Source organism: Ambystoma mexicanum, chromosome 6p, assembly GCF_040938575.1.
Source record: "Ambystoma mexicanum isolate Mex_15411 chromosome 6p, UKY_AmexF1_1, whole genome shotgun sequence".
NCBI lineage: Eukaryota > Metazoa > Chordata > Amphibia > Caudata > Ambystomatidae > Ambystoma > Ambystoma mexicanum.
In genome coordinates this window covers 152165884-152191881 of record NC_090935.1, presented here as the reverse complement: position 1 = coordinate 152191881, position 25998 = coordinate 152165884, and the positions used below count along the sequence as shown (strand labels likewise).

The 25998-nt window shown below is 43.4% G+C and overlaps 1 protein-coding gene across 1 annotated transcript in view; it reads right to left on the bottom strand.

Moving 5' to 3' along the window:
- The window catches only part of MYORG (myogenesis regulating glycosidase), a 148314-nt gene that overhangs the window by 62702 nt on the left and 59614 nt on the right, over positions 1-25998 (bottom strand). The window contains exon 2 of the mRNA XM_069626837.1: positions 3385-3460. The gene's annotated coding sequence lies outside the window, so the exon portion shown is untranslated. The remainder of the gene's footprint in view (positions 1-3384; positions 3461-25998) is intronic.

Sequence of the window (25998 nt, the reverse complement as noted above, 5' to 3'; positions counted from 1 at the left end):
ATGAAACGTTACCCAACTGTTAGGCGGAAGACCCACACCCGCCTCCCGTGGTCTTCTGAAACCCCCTCTGCTATGTCTCACCTTCGTTTTAAGAATGGCAGGCTCTCCGTCCTGCAACAGCATGCAGGGGTGCGTAGAGTTCTAGGATCCAGTTACTTCACTGATCCTGTCGAGCCTCAGACAACGTTGATTCAATGGGTAAGTCTTTACCCTCTATATGGTTCGCCAAAGAGTTCAAATTGCCCAGGTTTCACTTCGTTGTCTTTCCCTTGTAGGTTTCCCTTTGATGCGAAAGTTCGTAGAACGCAGAGTTGTTTTTCCAAGAAAAGGAAAGTTCATGCCAGCGTTCTGTGATAAGTCTTTATATGCGCTATTGCTCTTCTGTGCGACTGACCTGCAGCTCTTCTATTCAGGTGCAGTACCTCGGACCGCGTGGTGAAAACTAGCGGGATCGCTAGTAGGAGCGGCCTTCAGGTGAGTATGACACTGCAATGAGTTGACTGTTCAAAATGGCTTTTCCCCAATATGCGCTAACCTGATGTTTCTTCTTGCATCCGACAGGTGCGGCGACTCGCAGCGGCAGGCAAAAGATGGGAGCGGTCGAGAGATGGAGGTTTGTTGGTTCGCTGGAAAGAGCAGCTCTCGGGTAGATATGAACGATGCGCTGGATAGCGATGTGGAATCCTTGACCAGCGCGGCTAACCTGATGTCTAACCTGATCTCTTTTCCTTCCTTTGCAGGTTGCTCGAGAAGAAACGGGTCTGGCGTTGTAGCAGACTGGACTGAAGGTAACAGACACAATGAGCGTTACGCTGCATGAGTGCAGAATAACGCAAAGGCATGGTTTATATAGCCTTCAGAAAGTAGTCCCCAGGTAAAGTAGTCCCAGCAACCACACCCAAGCAAATAGTTCCCTAGGCAAGTAGTCCCTTCAGCCTGCCTCAGATTGGTCCATACGTGCTTCACTTAGTTTGAAACTTGCCATGTGCCTGGTGCCAACAGCGCCAGGGCCAAGTCCATGAGACCTCTGAGAGAGGCCCTCATGGAAGTCGAAGTCCTGGGCAGGTTGGTCTGCACCTGATGTGTGGGGGTATGGACCGTGACAGTAGTACAATAGTGTGTAGCAGATCGTAAAAGGAATGAAGAGAATTAAATGTAGCAAGCTCAGCAGGCAGGTGCGTGGTTCCGTTTTGAGGAGCGAGTAGAGAGCGTACTCCTAAGAAGCAGCTACCCTGGGTGGGAGGCCAGCATGGCACAAGCAAATAGTAGAAAGTGTTGAGTGGACATGATCGAAGAAGACGCAGAAGTAGAGTTATGGTCCGGATGAAGGGGGAAATTAACAGGTGTGGAAGAGTGATGAAACAAATTTACGTCAAAACTACAGACGTCACAGCTCATCAAGGAGCAAGTAGAAAATCCACATGAAGGGGCAGTAGGGAGGTTTATAGGTGAAAGACCAACTATCTGCAGAAAGAAGGAACGCAGCAATTGAGGTGTGGGTGAAAATCAGAGGGTGACTTGATTAGATCAAGAGTCGAAATAGAATAAGGGAGGTGCACTAAGTTGAGACAAATGGAAGGCATTGTCGATGATGGGAAAAGGTGGGTCAAATGAGTGGCATGAACATGAATTGTAAGAAAAAGTTAAAGGGTAGGCAGAGAGTTGCTATCATATCCACAGAGAGAAGAAAGCGGATCCAGGGATGACAGTCCCCAAGAAAACAAGACAGTATTTTGGAAAAGAAATATAGTGATATTCACAAGGAAGAAAACAAAAAGAAAATAGGACGGGAGGGAGGAGGAATCCACGAGCAATGATGTAGAAAAGCTGTACCGCTGTCGTTCAGCAGTTGGGCTGGAGGAGTGAGACTGGGGCATGATGGGAGTAGCAGGTATTGCACGGTGATCGCCAGCTCTAGGAAACAGCATGTTCAGTTGCAAGACTATTAGCGTAGAAGAGGTTTTATTGCATATGAAACATTGTGACAGAATGCCACCTGCGAGGGTACAATCCTTTGATTAAAGTGAAGGCAGAGTTTCTGCAGGAAGGTGGTGGTACTGCTTAACCCTTCCCCCATAATATCTGCGCTGGTTTAGACCTTGCGAGTGTGCAACATGATCACTGCCAGTTATAGTGGACACAGGTGTTCTTCTGCCGAGGCATACCACAGTGCAATAGAAAGAGTAGGGGAGAGGGTGTTCGAATTAGGGAAGATGAGGTTTTTAGGATTCGTGTAGTGACGTGGATAGTGCAAAGCCGAGAAGTGGGGGATTTATGATACGAGAGAAAAGGGTCACATTTTATACACAAAACATGTACAAAAGAGGACATGACATAGTCCAGGGCTTGACTAGGAACCAAAAGTTGCCCTGGAAATATTTTTTGAAGTGACCCATATTAACCTATACTGGAAACTTTGTAGCCAATTCATTACATCATCCCACTCAAGACCCCAGGGTGCAGAGGGCCCCCCCCCGGTCAATCTCCAGAGCTCCCTGTAGACTACTCCACCCATGCCGATGGGTCGGCCTTATAGCAGGCACAGTCAATCAGCTTCAGGGAGACACAGTTCAAATGTGGCAGTGGAGAAGAACGTTTGCCACTATGAGCTAGACTCATCTGCGCTTTAAGATGGGCAAGAATCTTGCAAGCTTCAGGAGGCTGAGGAGGGGTAAGAAGTCGGACCCTAAAGCAATAGGCAGCCTGGGGATTTCTGCCAGGAGTGGAATTAATTTGCAGAGCACAGCACGTGTTTGTGGCTAGGCGAGTTTGAATGAGCTCAGCGCTCTCTACAGAAATAACCACTAGTCACAAATGGCAGTTCTCCCTCAAAGTAACACAGATCATCATAGGCCCAACCATCGATTGGCAGCTCTGGTTAACCACATAAAAAGGGGGAAAGGCTTTCTGCCCAGACAGGGAGCGAGACACCGGAACCTGCTGCTCTGGAGATACTGCAAATGTAAAACTTCTTAACGCCTTAAAACCATTGCTCCCACCGCACACAGCTGTTCAAGGTCTTACATCAGCGTAACCGCGTCACGGGCCCGGCGGTGGTACACCCATTTCCACTCTAGGTGTTGCGTTACTTCTACCAATATGGCAGTCACATAAATTCATTTAAATGCCATGGTCGTATTTCAAGGAAGGATTCCATCTTCAGCTTGGCAGCTTTCCTGGAATAGAATAACTCCGCCTTTAAGCCAAGGGTCAGCAACTTGTGGCTCTATAGATGTGAACTACACCCATCATCTCTATCCAGCAGTCAACAGTGAGCGATTCCGAGAGTCGGCTTCCAAAACATCTGGAGATGCCGATTGCAGACCCCCGCCTTAAGCCTTCACCATGCCTCCTTACCACCAACCAACCTGCCAATTTCCATACCTTCACTCTGCCCGCCCCTTCAGGGCTTCCGGATTCCTCTGCAATTTCCAAAGTAAGCAACCGGTGCTTGCAGTACCTGTGGATAAGAGAGAATTAAAAGGTATATATTATAGTGAATAGTCAAGTCCTAAAATCAAAACTAACAGGTGGCAGCAGAAACCCAACATACAGTCAGCTGAACTTGATGCTGAAAACTCAGCACTTCTGGTCAGTTAATTCCTACCTCAACCAACAACTAACCACCGGTATTCAAATTAACAACTTCGATTTATAAAAAGGTAGTCTACTGTCCCACCTAAAAGTAGGAAAAGCGACCAAGTCTCTTCCATCCACATCCTAAATTAATCAGTATTGCAACCTGCGTACTCCTGCCTCTCCCTGTACGAACAGGTATGATAGGTTATTTATAACACACTTAATACCCAGAGGTTTCTAAGCGCAGACCAGGGGATCGAACCAGTGGTGCTCCGTGTCCTCTTGCTTCCAAGGAGAGCACATTGCCCCTGACCTATCCTCAGGGGCAGGAGAAAGTGCTGCCAGTCCCTTCCGCTCTCAATGGAAACCTCTAACCGCATGCAGCCAGCATATCTTGCAGGTTACATTTAGGTGGTGAATTAACTCTTTGACATGCCTCAATGATACATGTTAAACTAGAAATGTCTTTCATACCTATGAATTCTTCTGAAGAACACGAGGCTATGACCAGAGGATATGGAGTGGTGGGAGGGAGTGGGATGCAATTTCCACCAAATTCACTTTACAGGAAACGTTCAAGCATTTTCATGCAAGCCAATCGGACGACCTGGAAAGGTCTTCCAAGGAATGGATGAGAGTTACCCAAAAACAACCCGCCACTGTCAGCTCCATGTGAAAGCAGTGCTCGACTGCCTCTTCCTTCTGGAAAATTAACTGCTTGAAGAGATTGCAAAACCTGGTCATGTCCAAAGGCAAATGATTGCAGCAACCAATGAAACCTCCAATCGACCACAACTCAAGAGCAACCAAATTGCCAGAGATTAGCAGTAGTTACAAGCATTTAGAATCATGAGGAACCAGTCATGAAGGCTATATAAGAGCGCACATCATCATGACAATGTCACCCAGGTCGATGAAGGTTTTCGCCAATAGGCGTAGCTTGGACAAGAGCGTAATCAGTCTGAATCTTACAGTGTTTCCCTGGGTACAGCATTAGGTTCCATGTGATAATGTCGCTCTGAAAAAGTCACCAAGTACTAGACTTTTTTCCTGACCCCTAAAATTCCTTCCCCAAATATTCTAGGGGGGAGGGGTATATTTATATACTGTTACCTCCAATAATAGAATATTTGGGAAAAGTGTTGGATTGTCTGCAGGGTGCATTTGTAAGGAAATGTCGCCACCTGGTGGCCATTTTCACTCCAACATTTTCACTGGATACCCAGCATTCCAAAGGGGACACTGAAAAAGGAATTACTGCATACATAATCCCTTCCTTTTATACTTCTCAGTCTATAGCATTTGGGGGTCTATTTGCTCACCTTAGATTAGTCACCCGCCAACACACTCCTGTGCTGCTATCCAAAAAATGCACACACACAACCATTCGAGAATTTTACGCAACAAAAATGGTAAGTCAGAGACCGCAGTGACAATTTCTCCAGGCAGTGCTAGTGCCTTCATAATCAATGCATTTTTAAGAACACCACAGTATAGGGGCATCATGTGCAAGACACATTCTTAATTGCATAAACAATGTACCTTAACTACTCCTGACTCTTGCAAATCTAACAGGCCACTTCTAAGGGATGTACCGCCTTAATTTTCAGATCCACCACTCGCATTTGGAAAGCAAGAGCAATAAAGGACAGGAAGACAATTTGCTCTAATGAAATAGTCATTTCCACAATGTCAGTCCCATTCAAGTCAAAGCTCTTTAAGATCCAATGACCCACTCTCCGTTCCAACAAGGCAAACAAGCAGTGCTTTTTCAATAATTCTTTACAAACCCACTACTTGCAGGACTCATGTAGATTCAAAAATGTTCTTATGGTCGGGCAAAGGCCGCAAAAAGGTGCAAGTACCTGGGCATCTAATAGCAGTGCCTGGCCAATGCAGACTACTTATACACAAGCCAAAACCGTTGGTGTTGCCAAGGTTTGTTTTTAACAGGACTGGAGTGAAGGACACACTGAGGCAGACCTGGTTGACATTTTCAAATCACACCAAGAGCGCGTTTACAGCTCCAATTAAGCAATGAACTCTCAGAAGACTGCTTTGGCAGGCACACGGTGGCACAAAGTGTGATGGTAAGATTTATTAAAGAAAGCTCAGAGATACCAGGAGGATGGGCTTTGGGCGGGGAGGTGCAGGAAGTGGGTGGAAAAGGCCAAATGTGGATTCGCTTGGCCAAGGTCAGTCCAATGGGTGGGTACATGCTTTGTACACCATCTCATATGCCATTGGTTTCCTAGCTGTACTCTAATGCCATAGTATTGGTTAATAGGTGGCATGAATAACCAAAACTAAAATTGGTTTAAACTCTGCTCGTGGTATTACCACCTGCCGTAATTGTATCCCCCAAATAAATCTTATTGTACTTCGGAAGGGATGTAACAAGGCCTCGTAACACAAGCTGAAACTTTGAGACACTTATTGGTAGAATGCCAAGCCTTGTGTGATGCTAGCCCATTACACCTGAAATCTGCATTGAAAGAACATAGTGGCATAACTGCTGAAACCTTGTGGCTTATGGTTATGTGTGATCCATCTCCGTCTTAGAGAAATGGTGCTATTCGTTTTCTTTTTTTTTTGAAAAATGTATTTACAATACAAAGAAGAATACATCAACACACAATACTTTAACATTATATACAGAATCACATAAACAGTAAATAAACAACAAATTTTCAGGACCCAAACCCACCCAACCCCATGTTCACATCTCATTACCTACAAGATCAGATCAACATAGTTCTAAAAACGTTCCCCAAATCTTAAGAAACAAACCGATTTTGCCTTGTTTTCTATACAGTCGTTCCTCCATAGCTGCCAAATTCCCCAACTCAGTCAGCCACAGCTCTTTGTCTAATGTAGCACTTGACTTCCAATTTCTAAGGATAATCTTTTTACCCATTGCAGCTCCTCTGAAGAACCATTTTTTCTGGCACAGCGTAAGATCTTCCAAAATGGAATCATTCCCCAGAATTAATGTCTCAAAATTAAAATCAATTGTCACACCCAAGACATTCTCACAGATAACACCGATATCATTCCAAAACCCACGGACCTTCACACAATCCCACAACATATGTTCCATAGTAACTACATCCTTAACACATGCCCAACATTCCGGTCCGTCCTTCAAGCCTCTCCTCCACAATTTTTCCGGGGTCCAGTACACCCTATTCAAGATCTTAATTTGTCTTGCCCGTTCAGTCAATCCCAAGGAACACAATTTGACATTCTCACACATCCGTATCCAACTTTCCTCAGTAATGTCCGCTCCAATTCTGCGACCCCATTCAATTCTTAGGCCATCATTGCTTTTATAATTATTAACAATCTGCCTATACACCCGGCTCGCCAAGCCGCCCTCATTCACCAATGATTTTCTCGTAAGAAATTCCAGGTTTAGACCATTCTGAAAATCAATTATGCCAACTGCTAACTTCAATTTCCTGTAATCCGATATTCTGAATCCATCAATACTGAACTCAGTTTGCAATTCCCTCGCCAATTTCCACACACCATCATTGAAGAGATCTCCAATGCATTTGATACCTCCCAAAAACCATTCAGGCCAGAAAAATGAATTGCCATTCAATTTAATAGACGGATTCATCCAAATAGATGCACATGGATCCCTGTACGCGTCCACACCCAATAACACATTCAAATCCTTCCATGAGTCTCTCAGTGATGTAGTCAGTATATCCTTCACTCCTTTCGATATAGTGGTCAACATTGCCCTAGGAGATAATGGACCATTCGCACTTGCCTCGGCCACAGCCCATACACTTGGATTCAATTCCATGTAATCTACCAAAAATGCACAACTGAAGGCCAGATGGTAGGCCCTGAAGTTTGGTACACCTAAACCGCCCTTCTCCAAAGGCAGTTGTAACTTCCACAGACTCAATCTTGCCGGTTTATTGTCCCACAAGAAACCTTGAATAAGTCTATCCAATTCTTTCCAATATGATACATTAACCTTCAAAGGGAGCATACTCAAAATATAGTTAATTTTAGGGGTTGACATTTTTAATGCATTCACTTTTCCCCAAAGTGACAGTTTTAGTAACCCCCAGCGTTCTAAATCAGATCTAAAATCCACTGTAATCACATTCATGTTCACTCTTACCAAGTCACAAATCTTCGGGGTGAGCCAAATCCCCAGATACAACATCCTATCGGGACACCACCGAAACCCTAGATCAGCGACATATTTTTTGTTACATCCAGGAACCAGCGGCAACACTTCAGATTTGTCCCAATTGATTCTAAAACCAGAAATCTCCTGAAATGAGGTTAAGACCCCCATCAATGTTGGTAATGAAAGACGTAAATCCCGCAGGACCAAAAGTATGTCATCTGCAAACAGCCATATTTTTTGACACAGACCCCAACACGAAACACCCATTATGTCCAGTTGATCACGAATGGCATCCGCCAAAGGTTCAATCGCCAGAACAAATAACAAAGGTGAAAGAGGGCAGCCTTGTCTTGTCCCCCTCTCTAGTCTAAATGGATCAGATCGAATCCCATTAGAGTTAACATCTGCTGTCGGTTCTGTATACAAGAGCCTAATCCATGATATAAAATTCACTCCAAAACCCAACTTCTCAAGCACCAAGAATAAATAGTTCCACTCCACCCTATCGAAGGCTTTCTCCGCATCCAACGAAAACGCAGCGATCTCTCCAGTCTCATTCGATGCCTTATTAAGTGTGTGAAATAACCGCCTGATATTACTGGAGGTACTCCTCCCTTTTACAAAACCCGACTGATTTTCACTAATTAATCTCCCTAATAGACCTTCCAATCTATTAGCCATAATCTTAGCTAAGATTTTATTGTCTGTGTTAATCAGACTAATCGGCCGATAACTTCCAGGAAGCGTTTCATCTTTGCCCTTTTTCGGAAAGACAGATATCATAGCATGTCTCGTCGACGCCGGCAGGACCCCCTCAGCCAAAGAGGACACATACATATCTTTAAGAAGATTCAGGGCTGAATCAGGCAATATCTTGTAAAATTCTACCGGGAAACCATCAGGTCCCGGCGATTTTCCTACATTTAGTTTGCCGATAGCCATCTTAATCTCATCTATTGTCTGACCCTTCTCCAATAACTGTGAGTCACAATCAGAGAGCCTAGCAAGATTCACTCTCCAGAAAGTCAATAGTCCTGACAGGCGCATCAATTTCACTCTTATATAAATGCATATAATATTCCCGAAAAACATTGTTAATTTCTTTCGGCATAAAGGTGATTCGACCATCCTTATCTTGAATAGATGCAATTGATCTTTCAGCCTCCCTCAATCTCAATCTATACGCCAACCATTTATCACACTTCTCACCCTTTTCAAAGTAATCACATTTCAGGTTACAATATATTCTTTCCGTTTTTTCCTCAATTATGCCATTAAGCTCCTTTTTTAGTTTCCTCAATTCAGTAAAACTATCTCTGTCAGACGGGTCAGCCATAACTGTCTTTGATAAGGCACCAACCCTAATTTCGAGTTCCTTCTGTCTATTTGCAGTTTTCTTTCTCAATCCACACGTCAAATTAATCAAATAACCCCTCATAGTGCATTTTAAAGCTTCCCAGACCACCTCTGGCCGTACATCACCTGTATGATTTACTGAAACAAAGAAGTCAATTTCTGCCCTCAACTTATCTACCTCATTTTCCATCAATAAAAACGCATTATCCATTCTCCACGTGTACGTTCTCCGAACAGTATTTCCCAAGTCAATGTTCATCCTCACGTGTGCATGATCCGACAATAAAATCGGGCCAATCAAGCTTGACATAAAATTCTTGGTCATCAGACCAGCTGTCAACAACATGTCTAATCTGGAATAAACTGAATGTGCACCTGAGTAAAAACTATACTCTCTAGCATGCGGATGTTGCAATCTCCAACAATCTCGTATAGCATGTTCCTCTAACAAGTTTTTAAGAGAAACATAGTGACGATCACTATGTCTAAAATTTCCTGGTACACTCCGATCCAAATCCTTATTCAAAACAGTGTTAAAGTCACCACCTAGAATGATGTTGTCTGAACCCAAGTCCTGAAGCGTCTGCGCCACTTGCCTAAAGAATGAACCATCATCTACTGACGGGGCATAAATATTACACAATGTCACCAAACAACCTTGAATATTAACCAACAAAGCCACCATCCTGCCTTCATTATCTGACATTTCCCGTACAATCCTCAACTGACAATTCCTCTTGACTAAAATTGCCACTCCTCTTGATCGAGATGAAAAACTTGAGCCATATACCCTTCCAACCCAACCTTTTCTAAGGATACAAATTTCCTCCTTAAGTAAATGAGTCTCTTGAACAAAACAGACATCGCACTTCAATTCTCTCATGTATTTCATTATCTTGATCCTTTTCTTTGCATTGTTTAATCCATTTACATTCCACGTAAGCACATGTAATTCATTAGCCATTTCTCAGGTCTTTTATCAATTACGAGCGCATCAATTACAGTATTCTCTACTATATCAGTTAATCTACATAGGATACCACGAGATGTGAACAAAACAACCCCCCCTCTGAAAAAGAAGCAAGTCAACAACAACAGACAAAAACAGTATAGCAGAGTTGAATATTCACATGGAAAAATGGAATTATAATGCCATATAATTTTGATTTTATAGAAAAAGTTGATTTTAAGTAATATTCTGTGTATTTTCTATTTTATGTTTTTTTTTACCCTTTTCCTACTTTTAATTGTATGATAAACTATTCTAAAAAAAAAAAAAAAAAAAAAACAATTGTAAAGTTGATTACTTCAGCTAAAACAATAAAATAAACCCACCCCCCAAAAAAACAATGCCTCGTAACAGAACAGTGCTGTAATACACCTTTACAGCTGACAAGAAAGGTAATGTAGGTTTTTATTATGTAACCAAACTCAGCGAGTCCACATGAATAGAGAAACATAGGACATTAATTACCATTATTAATTACCAGAGAAAAACCTAAGTTTATGAAAAGGGCCAGCAAAGTAGTTTCGCACTGGATAACGCCCATATAGAGGGTTCCAACGTATGGCCAAGGTTAAGCAACTATTCATTCTCACAAAGGACAACATTGTCTAAGAACAAGACAACATGAGTGTGGGGGGGATGGAAATCAGACGCCATTGGGGGTCTTCTCCAAATGGCTAGCCTCGCCTGTCATTAATGAAAAGTTTCACTATGTTCTTGGCACACCCATTTGTCAATCTTCGGGTGGAAAGAGTTGGGCTCGCGAATGGCCGGCTTTAGGGTGCCTTCTCGAAGGACACCCATAGGTTTGATGAATAACACAAGCGCTAACACGAAATCAGAAGCAGTTTGTCCAAAATGTGACCAAACACTCTCGTGGATGATTTGAGCACTCTAATTTGGACACAGAGTTTTCCCATTTCCAATGTATAAATTAATAGCCAGGTTGCCTTTATAATTTGAGTGTTTTTAGAGCAGATAGGCCTCTCTCTCAAAGCACTGTAGTCCTCTGCAATTGCGATTAGTCCCTTGAGAAATTAAAAGCTCCCTTACCAAAAAGAGTTCCGAGTTTAAACAACCATTGCCAAGCTTTCAAACCGGAAAACACAAAAATAACCACAAACACTGTACAAAGCAGTAAGAGGTTCACGCTTGCACCGCTGCTCCGATGAACATGGGCTGCAGCATGGTCTTTCCTGTCAAAATCTTGTTTGCAGCAAATTCACAGACTTTTAAGGTAGTCTACAAGCCATGTGCAGAGGTCGAAGTGGGCGGGAGCGGCCGAGATCGGTACTCCCATACTTTTTATTTTTAAGTTTCACAGTTCCTATACTTACTTTAAAAAGAACCCATTCTGGAATGGTTTCGTTAACCCATTCTAGAATGGTTTCGTTTTAAAATAAAAGTGTAGGAAGAAGTTGAAGCTTGCACTTCAGTGCACTTCACTGAACATTCCCTTAAATATCAGGTGTGTTTGTTTGGGGGTTTGGGTTGTGTGTGGAAGGGGGCGCAGGGATGGGTTTTTTGGGTAGCGGGAAGACCAGTAGGGAACATGGTTCCACTACTTCTTTTCGTACACTGGCCATCTGCAATCCATGTTCTTTCATGTGCTAGATATTTTTAAAAGGTGTAGGGTCTACAGTATCCCACCTTTTTTTGCCTTTGTATAAAGGTTTGAGACCCCCCCCCCCCCCATCCACTTTGCCCTCATCAGTCACTACTTTCCCTTACCTGCGTTCCAATCTTCTTTTTAATTTCTTTCTTATACCTTTGCATTTTGCAGTTTAAAAAAGCATATTGAAAATAAAGTTGCAGCAATGAAGACAATTGACCATTTAACCACCCTTCATCAGGTAGTAGGACCTCTCGAATGAGTTTGCAAAAGGAGCAGCCGCGTCATTCCAAAACGGCACAAAGAATCTTCTGACGCTGCTGCTACACAAACACACACCCAGCGACTTCACACAGAGAATGGCTCGCTCTCTCAGGCGACTACAAGGAAATGAGCCCATCACTTGGTGTCAAAAAGGGGTTTTTATACCACCTGTGGCATGGGTTCGGATACAGACCAACCTGTAGTGGACCTATATGCCTTGACAAAGAGTTACCCCAAACTCTCACTGGTAAACGTGGCACAGCAGTTACGCTTCACTTTTGGGAAAAGTTTAACATTGGTAACGGTGCCAATCACTCACACGGGAGACCAAGTAAGAGATGGTCCATCTAGTCAGTACTCACATGATTGGGTATTAAGCGCGTTATGAATAACCTGAGGTTTCTAAGCGCGGACCCGGGGTTCGAACCTGTGTTGCTCCATGCCGCCTTGCTTCTTAGGCGAGCACGTTGCCGCTGAGCTATCCTCCCGAGACTACACACACCTACCCACACACACACACACACACACACGGTAATGTACATCAAGCTAGGAACAGCTGTACGATAATCAACGCACACCCATACCCACCCCCCCCTCGAACTCCAACACTAAGGTGTGTGTGTGTCGGAGCATTTGCTGGTCTCTCTCGCTCCATGTGGTCTTATTTTCCTTTCTTGGGCCTCTGACTTTGCCAGCCTTCGTACTGCCATTCAGAATTCTCTTTACCAACAATTCCAACCAAAGGTCGCATGTATAATTTTTTAGGCAACTTTTTTTTTAAGACACCATTCCCTGAAATTTCCTCCATTGCTAATAAGACAGCTTTTGAGGTGATAGGTAGCAAGCACCTTATAATCAACAAGAGACTGATCCATTTCCCTTTATACCAGTTTTTCACTTGTTTTGAAGTATTGTATGTAACAGTACTGTTTGTGTAAACCCAGACCAAATTTCTGAATATATGAAATTATGTCCAATTTGAGAAAATTGTCTGTGGCATATGTTGTTTATGCCTTATGTGCTTTAGTTGTTTTAATACAAAAAGAAAAAACAGACTCAGATAAGAGTTAATAATAAAATATGATGCTCAGTTATCAAAAAAGTATGGTTTGTTGTATAAGAATTTGATATGTGTTACGACTTCAGGGTGTGAACATGGTTCCGATCATTGATAGTCAGCCAGAAATTCAGGAGGAGGAGGAAGTGTGTGGTTCTTTTTCTGTTGCTTAGCACCTTCATACACCACAAACCCCTCGGAAAATTAAAATATAGAGTACAACCTGTTATATACACACAAATAGTAAATTTTGTAGCCTTTACATTACAAGAAAGCCTTCCAATTAAGTTTAGAATAGTCTATTCACCAACCCATGGTACCAATGTGTCAATGAAACGTGGTTCTATCTCCACATTGACACTTTGCCAATACGCTATACGAAGCTATTTATATCCTTCTAATATAAAACTTACCATTTGCACTGTGGCTGGCTGCTCTTTGCACCCTCTCTCCTTGGACTGGCCTATGCCAGGTTTCCCACAATCTCTATACTACTCGTCCTGGCTCCTTCCCGGACTTCATCCACAGCGTAGCTAAAATCATACGCATTTTCTTCCTCCCAAATACTGGATTTGAGCCTCCAACGTTCTCACCGACAGTCCAGGGTTTGGCAAATCATCTTCCACCAGGATAGGCCTCCGATTTCCCCTCTACGATTTGCTCCTAGAAGATCTACAAAAATGGCAAACACTAAAACTGGTCTCCAAAATCCCAGCACCGGCCCTCAAAGAGCCAAAGTTCAACCTCCCAAAACTCCACCTGAAAAAGCTGCATCATATGGGACCCTGAGGATCAACCTTTTGTTCTTGCAATGCCCACATGCCCGATCTGCTCCACACCACCTCTTCCCAGACCACATGCTTTTTCAGTAACTTTACATCCCTTCCTCACTCCATGCAGACCTTCAAAAGCAATTTCCATTGTTCAACAAGTATGGTCTTCTGAGGAAGCATTTCTCCTGCTCCCGCGGACAATTGTGCTCTCTCTGCACTGAACATAGGAATGGTAAACCTGTACTTTTAAAGTTTCCTAGAGGGAAAGGTGAGGAGCCACCTGATGGACCTTTCTGCTCTTTGGAGTTCTGATTGGCGTGGGATTGGGGGGGCGGAAAGTATATGCAGGAACCCCCTCGCCCATGAGAACCACCAGCAACTCCTAGTTAGTTAGAGGACTCGAGGAAGACTAATCACGCAGATCCTAGCAATGTAGAAAGCCCAGGGGCTTTGGGTGCAGAGGCTGGAGGCAGCTACAGTCTCAGAACTCACGGTCATGAACGCTGAAGTCAGGGTCCCGACAGAGGAACATCTTGTGGCAGGGACATGGCCAAGAAAAGAGAAAAAGTGAGAAAACGGGGATGAGTGAAGAAACCAGGAATGGCCAAACTACCCGCGGGCAGGGTGGCGTTCACTGAAGTGCAGATGTGTAAAAAGTTCTTCAACTCCCTCTCTCGGCAAGACCTGCCACTTCACCCCTCCATAATAAGCCAGCGGCGGCACAGGCGGTAGGAGGGATGTAATGGCAGCAGCATTAAGCACACCGGGGGCACAAAGTAACCCGTCAGATAGAGGGTGTCCTTTTCAGGGCACAAGATGGCATTGCTTTATTTTATGTTTGGCAGACTGGAGCCGCTGTGGGTACCTAAATGCAAGCCGGGTGGGATAATACGCAGCTTAGTGTGTAGTAAACGGGTAAGGCAGTTCTGTTTTTTAGGCTTCTAATGTGGATGTTCTCTTTCTGAACTTAGGCGGCAGTACTACAATCTGGGCTCGCACCCCAAATAATTGAACGTTGCTGGAGAGAGTTGCACTCACTTTTCTCTTGTTTAGGCCTAAGCTTGTTAGTTTCTGGGGGTGGGGGAGGGAGCACATCTAGTAGGTCCAGTGTGGTGTTGGTTTTGCATATATAATTTAATTATGTTAACAAAACTTGTGTTCATCCCTGGCCCTACACAGGGAGTGCCTTACAAGGTTCAAAGGATAAAAAGGTTGGAGGTGAAATAGAAGTTACAAAAAGTTTTCAGGATAGTATAGAAAGATCAGGATAGACAAGTGACAGAGTGGCATATAGTATGGCCAGGTTTCCTTTAAGGTTTCAGCTGCGAATGCACTCAAACTGTACGGGTTACCTGGCCACCCCCTGATCTCGGGCCCAGGTCCCCTTCCTTGCCAGTTACACACCTGCACTGCCCCCTAGCAACCCCCCACACACTTGGGGACGGTTTTCTGTATCCCTACAGTCCCCCACCAGCACTTGACACCTCCTGATGTCTGCACTTGCCACCAGCTGGCCCCATTACCTCATGTACTGCACTGTCCACTTCACACTCGGCACTTTTCCCCCTCCCCTTAATTTGCGCGATCTGAATGACACTCGGCCTAATCCATGCCTTCCCTCTGTGCCCGCTCCCTGGCCGCGTTGCGCCTTGAAACACTTGTGTATAGGCGCGCTATAAATGCCATATCATATATGTACAGGTGCTAGCCAGTACCTTATTAGTTGGCACATAAACGAACTTGGTGCTATGCTCACCTACTCTCGGGTTCACAATTAGGTGCTGCTATTCTATCGTGGCATAGCACTGAACTCGGGCATTCCACAGCTGCGTCGTGTTTATTCATTTGTATTGCGCTCCCACTCGTCTTCACTGGCGCAGTAGGGCGGGCGGGTTTAGTTTTCAGGTTTCCCTTTGTCCAGGTGCGTCATCGGTCACAATGGCGCCCACACATATACTGGACGCTTCACACCGTCTTGCAGAGGGCTGCATGTGACATGGGCAAATCCACTCACTGCCTGGGATACCAGAGGATGGATGGGACGTCACGAGCATCCACGCGATTGCCATTAGAGGACATTTCCTATTCCTCAACTCCGGGGCAAACTGGATGGAAAGTAACTTTCAATTCCCCCAGAACATGAACACACTCCTACCCACTTCGCTCACCAAACATCACTCCAACAATAGTGGATTACATTTGCAAAATACAACAATAGATGTGCATATATAAGCAATTATAATCTAAAATTACAATAAAGTGAATTAAGAGAATAGTAAAAACGGATAACTAACATTTTTTTTAAAAAGTGGGCGAAGGGAAGTAAGACTTTACGAATAAGAAAATTAGACTAATTATCCATCCAGTTGATTGAAAATGCCCATGCTCATTGATCCTATTCTTATTCTGAAACAAAACGTTCTCTAGTTGAAAGAGCGGTTAAGCCATCTAGCCAATCTTCAAGCACAGGTCTAGTGTTACCCGCCCATTCAACACGCGCTCTAGAAACCAAACTTAAATGTGTCAGTTCTTGTATACATAAAAGGTAGCAGGCGCCCCTCTCTCGAAAGAACAAGGCATGATAACCTGTTCAGTGGTTATTAACCACATTGAGAGTTCGCAGCCATTGCTTTTTGCTCACTGTACCTTCACAGATGGGAAATATCCATTTGCATATCAGTCTTTGTCCCGCCCACAAGGGCAGTCCAGCACCGAAATGCTATGGCAATTCCTCTCTGAACAAGAGTACCATCAGCAACCCCATACACGTGTTTCAGCCTTGTTGGGCATCATCAGTGAGGTGAAGCTGAGCCTCTCTAAGCACAGTGAGCAGGGAGTCCACGTCTGGTTGCCCCCAGGAGACCTAAGGTGACCAACCCCAAGTTCCTTTCAATAATACATAAAAGGTAGCAGGTAGTTCTTGTACCTATGGGAGATGGAAGGAAGACCAGTATACACGGGCGCTCTTCCGGATAACGAGGCATCTAGCACTGCAGGACCTCATCCCAAGAAATCCGGATCTTTGAAAAGACAAAGAGCATATGCAGTCCCCAAGTGCTTCTTACAAGGCCAACATTCCCTGGTGGGCCGTGTGCTACATCACCACCTCTTCCATTAGGAGGCTAGCATGAATGAATTGCTCTTTCTTGGGTATAGTGTAGACCTAGATCTACTCAGGATTTACACGGTCCAGTTCATATTGTTTCCACTCAAATGCAATTTCCATATCTGGCTCCCAGAGGCAAACCCCAACTTTGATGGCACTATAAGTTTGTATATATCAGAGGCCGATCTCTGTGTGAACTGGGACCACTGCAATAAAGCCAGAGGAATGTACATGCAATGGCATACATATGGTTATGAACACGTTCTGCAGCTGTTGATATAGTTTTCTTTGTAGATTACATGGCTTGTATTTAAATCTGAAGAATTCAAAGCCTAGAAAATAATTCCCATCATAAACTTGGCCTAGCTTCCAAATTCCAGCTTTTTCCCCAAATCGAGCATACAATTGTCAGTAAAGGTTTATTGATTTAAAGAACTAGACGGAACCCTCCGGTGAGGTTTTGTTTGATGTAGGCCTTTACTTTTTCTGCATTCACTTCGCCATACATTAATTATGTCACATTTACCTCTTCATAACTTTACTTCTTCTGCATTTCACAAAAATTCACTGCGTCATTATAGGGGGAAGAGTCCCTGTGCCTCCACCACCACCTTCTTTTCTAACCCATATGCTCCCCAAACTCCTCGTTGACCCCAACACCTTAGCATAATATATCCGCTCTGTACTTGAAATCGCGTACATTCCTTGGGTAAAAAAAAACATTGGGCCTCATTACGAGTCACCCAGTATGGAAATAACGGTGGCAGTAAACCCGCCGCCACTGTTTCCGGACCGGGTGATATAGAGTTCTGCAGGCGGGAGGTGTCATTCCAGCCAGGTCTGACCTGGCGGGTTTAACACCACCCGCCTGCAGGCAGACGTGGAAACACTGGCACCATCACGAGATGGTGCCGGTGGTTGCACTTCCCCATTGAATCCTACAGGACTCAATGGGAATGGGGATTTACTGAATTCTGCCTCCGGAATTCCCGGTAATTCCGGGAATCACAGTGGTGGAATGGTAATACGAGTCTGGCGGTAACCTGCTGGAATTTCAGGCACGGTTGTTGCCGGACTCGTAATGAGGCCCATTATGTTTTTGTTCTGAAACCAAATATTGACTTAAAGAAAAAGAGGCTACTCTTCTAAAATACCGAATTCAGCTTTGAAAAAGACAGTCACCAATGACAGAGCACAGCGTTTAGTAGAACAAACAAGAAAAAGATGATCAAGAAATGTTGAAATTGAAGTTGGCCACCACCTACAGTATGGGCCACTTCAAACTCAAAGATCTTTCAGAAACACTAGTACATTTTAAAATTAGACAACACAATAGCCAAGAATTTGGGGGATAACCTAACGGTAACTTGTAGAAAGCGAAACGCTAAAAAACAAGTCTAAGCCCCAGTTTCTTGGATCCTTAGAAACCTAAGCAAGGAATACTGCTCTCCAATTGGAATTTGCCTCATCTCTCAGGAAATCATAATTGTGGCAAATGTAAATTAGGTTTACAAATATTGGACAAAAAAAGTTGAACAAGCTCCCTAATGGCACATCAAGAGTAATCAAAGGATTCATGAATTTGTGATACCAAATATGTAGCATATGGAATCCAATGTCACTGAAAACTCTGGGACATAGGAAGTACAAAGAGGAAGCTTCGAAAGATAAGAATTTAGAACATCTACGAGCAATTAAAAAAAAATGGAGACCAATAATACCCTATGGCGATACATTGTCAACAAGAACACCTGGGAATTTCAAACCATTTACATTTTATGGGTCCGTCAACAGTACCACCTATGAAACTGGAGGAGGAAATAGAGAACTTAAGTTACGACAAGAGGAGGCGACATGGATCATGCATATGGACACCCATTTTTTTTGGTTTGAATCAAGAGTGCGAGTTATGGTCTTCTCTAATAATATGATGTCCATTGAAATGGAGGTTGCTATAGGAGTATTGCGAAGTATTCAGCAAAGGTGGATGGGAGTCATATTCCCACAAAAAAAAGTTACACTTGGTAAAGGAGTCATAACTGCCTTATAAGTCTGACCACTTAATACACACAAAAGGATTAAATGTATGCATAGTTCTTACAGTACCATATTTTTGTCTGAAACCAGAATCTCAATACAAGCTTCCAAAGCATTTGTAGTTTACATACAATATCTAAATTATACCTTGATATATTTTGTAAGATTTCCTTGTCTAAGAATATCTTCACATTTTACAAAAATAGGGAAGGTGTTCATACCATACAGCGTATCGATATGAATACTCAATACATTTGCGAGCTTCAATATGTATACAATAGAAGCTCACAACTCTTTCATCATGGCCGTTTTCGAATATAGATTTCGGTCCTCAATTGTGAAGCGGGCACCAACCCAGTGACGTCATCATGCCACACGTAGGCGTGATGACATCAATGATAACATAAACCTTTGGTGGCCATTTTGTTTTGCGTGAGACCGCGCAAAGAAATCAACGCTTTTCCGCTAAGGACTATCATATCCAAGCACATTATATTCAGAATTTTTGGTAAACCAATACATTTTGCTAAATACTTTTGACCTCAATTCAAGCAGTCACCTAAGGGGGTCGCTTACCTTTAAAAATGTTTTGATTTCACCTGCAGAATCAAAAGACATTGCGAGACAATATTGAAATATTTTGGATATTTACGGAACTTTGGGGACAACAAAGTTTAGTAACCGTTACTATTGAAAGATTTGAAACAAGCAAGGTAGGCCACCTTTCGAATAAAAGTTTCTTTAAGTCAATATTTGGTTTCAGAACAAAAACAAAGTTTTTTTAAACATCAGGAATGTACGCGATTTCAACTACAGAGCAAATATATTAAGTTCAACAAGCAGTTCTGTTTGAAACATTTAAGTGTCCTGTATTTGTTTATATAAGTTGAAGAATTTTGGTTCACATGTACAAACCTGTAAACTATTGTATCATGTATTTTGTTAAGAGCACAAAGACCTCTCGAGGAGTCTCCACCAATTTAAAGGTGGTGAAACATGTGTAGAGGCACACAATTACAGAGGCACATGACAAAAGAAGTGCATTTGTGTTGGAATACACAATAACCAAGACTGAATGAACAAGCCACAATAATTGCATAGTGGCTGGCGCATCTGTCCCAACATCCGGACAGAACAATTTCCTTCATACACGCGTTACTTCAGGGCAGCCAAAGAAGTAGTGGATGGAAGGAAACAACAAGACTGCAAATGTATATTGTATCAGGATCATCACCCATTGAGAAGATTAAAAGGCTGGGCATTATAGACAATAGGAGTATTTTCCAACCTTAGCATGTCCATTGCAACCTTGACAACGTGAAGATGCAGACGAAGTAAAGGTAAGAAGAAGTAAATGCATGAAGAAGAAAGTGTAGAAGATGTTTTTAGGAGAAGAAAGGGATACTGTTCTGGAAGTCTTGGCTTCCAGCTCACATCATTTGGAATCCCTGTAATGCATTTGTAGGTTATCAGTCCTTTAAAAAAAAATGGAGGACGATACCACAATGGCAAGTGATGCGTGCTTAAAAGCTATTAGCGTCTCAACAGATTACAAATGAGAGGCACTTGAGATCTCCAGAGACTTAAAGGCCCACACACAAATACCCAGTGGTAAAGGAACATTTCCTTGGCACTGCATGGGACTATCAGATGTACTCCATCAGATGATCGCAACTAGCAGTCGCCTCTGAGCACAAGCTACAGTGAAAAGGGCAGGTATGTTTGGGCTTTGACATCATGTGTTGTCCTAGGTCTTTTAAGTGAAATACAAACGCATTACACTGGATACAACTCCTTGGCAGGGCTTTGGTTACATGGGCAGCTCATTTAGCATGTACAATCTGATCATTGGTATATGATATTTGGTAGGCGCACCATGGTACATGTGAAGGACATAGTGGTTGAGCAATAGAGGAGACAGTCTCACAACAGCGGAGACAAATCAAACCACAGCAATGCGAAAAAGAAACAAAAAGGAGCAGTGTGAACAAAAGTTTGCCATAACAATGTATCACAACCTGCCGGACCGGATGGTGAACGGTTAACTCCAGGGCCCAGGGATATGAGCGATGCTCCAGTTCTGGCCAACCAACTGTTCATATACGACTGTCAGTGTTGCAGATATTGACAAAGACGTTTGCTGGTATTGGTACAGCTGTGCGTTATCAGCATGGGCGTGGTAGATTACGTTACGATTGTCCGTGATGACGACACAGAGGATGGAGATGTTAAGAACCTGGAATCCTGCCTGGGGGGGCGGGGGCGGTGGGGAATCCTACAAGACAGGATGGATCACAACTGCAGCAGCCAACCAGCCGAAAAGCCACGGGAGAGCGACGTGCCACACAGTAACGATCCAAAAGATAGATTTTCTTTATTGCGCCACGGTTTGACATTTGTAATAAACCTTTCACAAACAATATGAGATATGGATAGAATATCCATTAACACAATTCTATATAAACATAGCATTTACCGGTTACATGTCTCCATCAAATTATTTTCATCCAAGGTGTTATCCATCAAATTTTTTTCCAACTAAAAAATGTGCATTAAATGCATTTTTTTGGGGGGTGTGTCCTCCCCCCCAAACCTCCCATTTTGTTACCCTTAAAAATCCAACCCAAACATAATTAACCCTTTCCCCTCACAAAAATATGCTATCGATGCAAATGTTTTTGTTGGAAAACCTGATGGAAATACTTTCGATGCAGACTGCATACCCATTTACTATACCAACCTTTTTCAATTGAAATTGCAAATTTCCCAATAACATTTCATACAAATGTAATACATAATCCTTCATGGCTACAGCCAAGGATTCATTCTGAAATGTATAGAAGCTTTCACCCTTAAAGCCATGTACATTTAAAATCTCAAATGAAAAAGATAATAAGATAGAAATATCTAATTTCAAAATGCAGACAAAAACAGGACAGTTGAACGTTTATTTTAACAGTCAGAAACTGCATATGTTTCGAAGAGTTGAGAAGAAGTCTTGGCCAATAAAGCGAGTAGGTGTTTGGCGAGGGTAGAGCGGGGAGGATTACCCCTCATTTAAGGAAGAGACTCACGAGGGAAGAGTTACCAGGACAAGGATTAGGTGAACAATTATGAGTTTAAGAACAAAATAAATGCATTACCTGGTCCAGACACCACTCTTACACATCTGCCCAATCGCATGGAGACCATGGAAATGGCTGTGAGGCATGGTATAAATTCCTGTTATAGGTTTATTTTCGATTTTATTTTTTATTTAACCTTTACTTTTAAATGTTTCCTTGTATTCTTCCAATAATGTACTAGATAGTAATTTGTTTTTTGCGATACAGCTTTCACTATTCTAGCTTTTAAACATTCAGAATGTTATCACAGAACCATCTGACCCTCTAGTTCAGGGATGTCCAACTCTAGGCCTGGAGGACCAAGATCCTGACGGGTTTTCAGGATAACCCTCATTCATATTCATGAGGAAGGATACATCTAGAATCATTGTATGCCATATTATCTCATGAATATTACTGAGCGGTATCCTGAAAAACCGACATGGATCAGGCTGGGCAAACCTGCTCTAGTTACTTCATAGAATCGACACAGAAGTAGGACACTACATAAAATGCCTCAAGGGGGTTCGGTCTCGCACGGTTACACATGAAGGACTAATTTTAGTAACATCACTGGCCAGCCTATGAATGGCAACTCGAGTAAGTGGATGACACTTGTGAATCTTGGTTTTCATCTTTAGTGTTTATGAGCCAGTTCCCTTAAGCAACAGTTTTTTGTTGTTGCCCATTTCAACGTGGCTCACCAAACAGGGCACTCGAGGGGCAGAGAAACAGTTACGCCTGTGGTATAACAGGTATACACCAAATTAGTAGTAGGTTTATCCGCCTCAAGTAAAGACGGCTCAGTGGACTTGCCGCAATCTGAAACAGATTTGCAGCGTGTACAGACCTTTGAAACAGACGCGTGTCCCCACCAATCCGTCCAGCATAAGAACATTGTGGTGTTTTATTATCGCGGGTTGTATTGCCACCTGGCACTCGATTCTATCACGCTGTTTGCATTGCCACAATTAAAAACGAATTATGCTCTTTAGGCAGGCAGTCACTTTCATGATAGCAACATTGTCACGTCAGTTCAATGCTGATGCGGTTGCCTTTCGCCTTATCTGATGGGAACTCGATGATCAAAGATGTGCTGGAAGGCTGAACAACCTGTTGCCTTTAGTCACACATCTGACTTTGGCCCAGGTCAGTTGGTCTGGGTGTGGAGCAGTGAAGAACACGCGAGACCTGTACTGGAATGCCCTCAACATGCAGCCCTGAAAAACAAGCCTTGTTAACTGCATCCTTTCCTGCAGTCTGGACTGCGTGTACTGAGCCAACTAGGCTGATGTGTGAATTTGCCAAGACATGCAAGACACAAGCCCATGTCCTTAAACACCTTATATGATAGGTTATTTATAACGCGCTTAATGCCCAGAGGTTTCTAAGCGCGGACCTAGGGATCGAACCTGTGTTGCTCTGTGTCATCTTGTTTCCAAGGCGAGCACGTTGCCACTGAGCTATCCTCCCGAGACCTTCTAAGCCTGAAGGTATTTTTTTCATCAAGTCGTTGCATGTTGCTGGGCAATGCTGTAAAGATTACTGACGGGCAAGCCAATTACTTTTGAGTCCTCCTCCCCCAGAGACTGGAAACAGGGGGAGGAACCTTGGCCCGAGAGGCATACAAGTACCCAACCTGTTGCAAGGTGTAGCATACTTGCCAACCTTACGAGAGCACAAGGTTATATATATTTTTTTTAGGTTTGGAAATAGGAACTAGCTTCACCTAGGTTGTCATTTGTTGGTCTAGCACACTCGCTTTGTCCCTTACCTCTCAAGCAGGTTTGCAGGGGAGGGCTAATCGGGCAATGGGTGCAGCAGGCAGCCGGTTCATCTCCCACCTGAGAGCGCAAGGAGCCGATGCATCCATCTACCTCCCAAGATGCAGCTAGTGGCTTAATACTCTGATGAGAGGTTATTGTTAATGTTTTTAAGAAGGCTTCCACCTCGCATATTAGCATCTGTTTATTTCAGCAATCATGCTTGAACAGTTTGATCACCTCTGCATAGCACCAGCAAGTCAGGATGCAGGGTTGGGGGTTTATGGTGGACTGAAAGGGCTGCTTTTCTGCTGGCTTACTCAAAAAGGGTCCAAGATAGCCTGCAAGAATAGGAGGTTGGTTGTGCGGGACCAAAAGTAAATGTCTAAAACAAGGTATAATATGAGGAGCAGAGGAATTCGCATTCATTTATGGTATTTTAGCAGGTGACGAGGCTCATTTTCTTATTTGTTACAGGGCAATGGAATTAATGACTCCATGACATCTGAACATCACTGGGGTTTCTTTTGAATAACATTTATTCTGGTATGTTAATCCAGTTTAAACAAAGCTACAACTCCCAGAACGCATCGATAGGCGACACGAAAGCACAGGACTGGATACAATGTGTTCAGAAAACATGAAGCCAATAATTATATATATAATTCATGGACTTTGAGGACCCAACACTCTCTCCCAGAATACACAGAGTACTCAGTCAACGGCAAGTTCAAACTGTGGTTTATTACAGCCCAAACAAACCGGGATCGATACAAGAACTCCAAAAAATGCCAGCATGTCACAGTAAATGGCGCGCAGGCCACTTTTGTCTAAGAAACACGTCACTATTGCGTCATTATGTGGGCCTCTCTTCAAAAACCTATTGCGGCAGGGGACTGGCAGTCAGGAGCAGAATAACCTATATGGGTACATATATATGTTATTTTACTGGCTCTTCAATGTCTGGTGCTGGCCTGTTCCATCCACAAATCACCAACTATAATATTGTTGCAGTGTTGTGGACTTATCATTGGTTCTTGCCCATTGCTACCCCACTCCTAGGGTATTAAACTGATTGGCTAGAGCCGATGTCCCCAGGTCTGAGATCCCCAAAGGTTCTCAACTCACTGTGTACCTTTTCAAGGTGATGAGAACGATTATGTGTTTGTATTGTAACTATTGTGCACCACCTTTGCCTTATGAGAAGATTATCCTGTTCGGCGCAACAATTGTTGCATACTTGCAGCAGTCCGTGCCTGGCTGCCTGGGATCGGCTCTCCTTTCTCACCACCGATCACTGCCCATTTTCTGTTTCAGCTGTATCACGGGTTTGGAGACCACAAAATTGAGCTCTGCAGCTTCGAATTATGACGATTTATTATTCTTTTTTTCTGCAGCTGGTCCCTTTGTCTGGGGATTGGAATGTCATCTTTATCTCTTTACCTTGGCTGCGGGTCCTGTCTCACACATATTGCTTTCTGTCCATCCTGAATCAGCTTAGCTCGTCCCTTTCTCAGAGGCCTGCTGTAATTTTTCTAAACCTTATAATGCTGTTTCAACATTCTCCAAACCATTCTATATTCTCCACAAGTTAGTCATACTCTGCTCTGTCAAGTGCCATAGGTGCCCCTGCAGCTCCATATGGTTATTTCACGTTAAGCATCTGCAAGCTTTGCTTAGGATCTCTTATGCCTTGCGGTTTTTCTGCGTTGCTGTATTTGGTAATGGCTAACAAATAATAAAAGCAATGCCAGCGTATATATGTATCTGCCCTCCAACCATAGAACTGCACGCTTGTGTACTTCATGTATTCGAGTGTGTGTTTGTGTTCCGAAGTGCGAATGGCATGTGTGCTTCAGGTCGGACGCTGCTATGTCGTGGGGTCTCTAAGGATGTCAGCACCATGGCTTCTTGTTGCTTAGTCCAGGCTGTCCATATAGGGGTCTCGGACCATGGCCTGCGGCTCTTCATCTACACATGGATAGATCTGTATGGCTGGCTGAGGGAATACCTTTCAATGCATTTATCAAATCATTGGTGCACTTGGGATTCGTCCGAAATAGTCATGAACTTGACAGGAGGAGGGGGGGGGGGGGGGCCAGGATCCCCGACTCCCTCTGTATTATGGACAATATTTGTACACATTGGGTTTGTTGCTGGTCTTACGTTTTAGCAAAGGGGTCAA